The sequence below is a fragment of the Panthera tigris genome, chromosome A1, assembly GCF_018350195.1.
Source record: "Panthera tigris isolate Pti1 chromosome A1, P.tigris_Pti1_mat1.1, whole genome shotgun sequence".
In the NCBI taxonomy this organism is placed as follows: Eukaryota; Metazoa; Chordata; class Mammalia; order Carnivora; family Felidae; genus Panthera; species Panthera tigris.
The window spans coordinates 63,658,926-63,662,196 of record NC_056660.1 but is presented as its reverse complement, the minus strand read 5'-3'; the positions used below and the strand labels follow the sequence as shown (position 1 = coordinate 63,662,196).

Sequence of the window (3,271 nt, the reverse complement as noted above, 5' to 3'; positions counted from 1 at the left end):
GAGACAGGACTCTGTTCCTTCTGGAAGCTCTAGAGGAGAATCCATTTCTTTGTCTTTTCCAGCTTCTAGAGGTTCCTAGCATTCTTTGGTTCCTCCATCTTGAAAGCCAGTAACAGCAGATCCAGCCCTTACCACATCACTAACTCCCGTCATGTCTCTCTTCCACTCTCTCTCATTTTATAAAGACCCTTGTGATTCCATTGGGCCCACCTGGACAGTCCAGGCTATGGTCCCCATCTCCAGGTCAGCTAATTAATAACATTAATTCCACCAGCAACCTTAAAGCCTCTTTGCTGTGTGTCCTAGAATGTTCATGGGTTCCAGTGATTAAGATGTAAGACACCTGTGGATAGCCATTATTCTGCTTACACAAGCGTGGTTAGAAAAGAAACACGGCAGAGGAATAAGAGCCTTCCAGGCTCAGCCTCCAGCAGAACCACTGCGTTGCCTGAATTCTAAGCGGCATTATTATCAGAACGATACACAACATCGAGGACTGAAGCAGCTGAAGGCTTAAGAGACTTAATAATAGCCCACCACCAACCTTCAAGGCAAGTTCTAGGGGCTGAGAGTCTAGTGCTCAGAAGGGTGAAATTGGCTTTTAACAGAATAAGCCTCTTAAATGGATACTTCAGTGGTGTTTATAAGATGAGCAAATGATGTTTAAAAACAAAGGTGTTAACTGGTTTTCTATAGTGCTATGCAAAATACGGATGAGTCCCATGTACATTTTTGACTTTGAAGTAATTTGCAACAAACCACCAAAAATGAATAAATGAGATACATTGAATAAGCCCTAAAAACAGAAAACAAGGCAGTATAAAAAGAATTAATGCTTGAACAGCCCTTGATTTCCACATGATAGAAAGCAGCTGAGAAGTTTCAGTATCTCTCGGAACTACTGCAACCAATGAGTAGTTACACTGTAATCATGTGTAATTTTTTTTTTAAATTTGTGATTGTAGCAATACAGAACCCATTGGAGGCTTTTATAAAGAGAATAAACAGCAGATTACAAGTAGACATATCAATAAAATGTTCTGTATGATGGAAGCAACATTTCTTATATCTGTCGTGGAAAGTTCCCACCACAATGGAGGGATAGAAAGCTGTCTCCATGACAGTCTTCACAGCAGTTTCCTTTGTAAAACACTTGAATCTTCTGGTTTTAACTTCTGAGATACATTTAGATTTATCTAATGGAAGCAGGACTGTAGAAGAAGACTATCAGCCTGAATTCACCTGACCTGAGCTATTTGAGAGTTTGGTTTCTTTACTCTGAAGACTGTAAAGGAGCTCTTTATTATCAGTATTGGAAGAACCGATGAACATTTCTGTTGTGATTTTGGAATGCCACAGATTATTAACTTTTTGATGGAAGGAGTTATAACACCACCTGCTCTTTAAATGTTAGTTTACATAATGGCTCTGCCAGATTATAGAGTTATTTCAGGGGCAACAACAGAAGTTTTAATGCCTCAAAAGGAATTACTCACCAGATAATGATAACAATCATTATCGACAAGATAAGACCCCATTTCCTGACAGATTCTCAGAGGTAAGTGTTCCATAGATAGCAAACATAAAAATCTTCTGTTCCGAGGCATTCTTTCTTTCCCCCTATTGCCAGGGCTGTCCTTCTATTCACTGAAAATTATTATATGAAATAAAATCTGTCTTCCCAAGTTTTCCATTAAAAAACTGATTTGTGTGCTCCAGGAGGATGGGAAGGTTGTCATATATATGTTTGATACAAAGGAAAACACATTGAAAAAGTACAATTTATATTTAGCAACTGCTGTGAACATCTGTTAACTAAGGGACACATTTATTATTCAAGGCAATCATCAACATAACTATGTGATCATTTGAGAAACCTGAGCTCTGAGTTCAGAGAGAAATCTCTCCCTCTCCTTTGGGCTGGTGCAGAGGAGAGCAGGATTGTGGTTTGTATCAACTGGATTCTTGTCAAGATTATTCCCCTTGGTGGTGGCTTGACTATAGCTGAAAGAAACCTCTTTCACTACCCTCCCATCCATCACTGATTTGTTGGATATACTGCCAAGTGATTTGGGTGGTGGAGCCCAGGAGTGATATAGTACAGGTCTGATATACGAAATGTTTAACAACTAGGCCTGTGAAGGTAATACCCAATTAGGATGGGTCCTGGAAATAGAGTACTGAAGTCCCCTGCTAAGCCATGCAGTCTTTAAGTCCAGGCCAAGAATAAGGTCCTAAGGGAGGTAGTAGGGCTGTTGGCACACCCTGAGGACATCAATGGAACTTAAGACAGCAGTGCCTTATTGATCTGAAGTATTCCAATGTTTTAACAACTGGTCCAAACAAACTGAATATAAGCTCTAGTATAAGCAAAGGAAATTTCATCACTGCATTGGGTTTGACCCCCCCCCCCCGAAACAGTAGATCTGTGTGGCAGGCATTTCAGTCGCAAGATGTAAAATTCTCCATCTTTAAGATATTGTGCACTTAAAAGAACTGTTTTAAGGAATGAAAGGGTCCCACAGAAACTCAATAAAACTACTCATGGATCTTGCTATATTAGCTCATTTTTACTAGTAATAAGAGATTGTTTTTTGAACATTTAACATATGTCTGCAGGGAATAATATAGTATGATGGAAAATGCTCAGACTTGAGGGCTAGCAGCCCTCAGTCAAGATCATGGTCCTACCATTTATCACCTCTGCAATCCTGGGCAAGTTGCTTCATCCCTGTGTGCTTTAGCTGGCATAGCTACAGGTAAGGTCAAGGGTACCTACTGCACAACTGTTCCCACTTCTGGATTGAGCAGTCTGTAGCACTTGCCACCTGCTAAACATGCCAAACTTTGTTTCCAATTTCTTGACTCTTTCCCCCACCTACAACATAAGTTCCGTGAGATTTGTCTTTTTTTTAAAGTTTGTTTGTTTGTTTGTTTATAGGAGGGACTGAGAGAGAGGGAGAATCCCAAGTAGACTCTGCACAGTCAGCACAGAGCATGACACAGGGCTTGATCCCATGAACCGTGAGATGGTGACCTGAGCCAAAATCAAGAGTCTGACCCTTAACTGACTGAGCCACCCAGGTACTCCATGATTTGTGTTTTGGCTTTTTTTTTTTTTTTAAACTGATTTGTGTTTCCATCCAGGAGGATGGAAATGTTGTCATATATACATGAGATATGATCTCAGGGATTGTGAGAATGAGCACTGCGTTGGGCTCACCATTTGCTTTTATATCTCCAGTGCCTAGATGTGTGGTTAGCACATAGT

General features: G+C 40.3%; 1 protein-coding gene across 1 annotated transcript in view; it reads right to left on the bottom strand.

Annotated features, from left to right (window-relative positions):
* The window catches only part of GPC5 (glypican 5), a 1,419,588-nt gene that overhangs the window by 673,146 nt on the left and 743,171 nt on the right, over window positions 1-3,271 (bottom strand). The window lies entirely within an intron of this gene.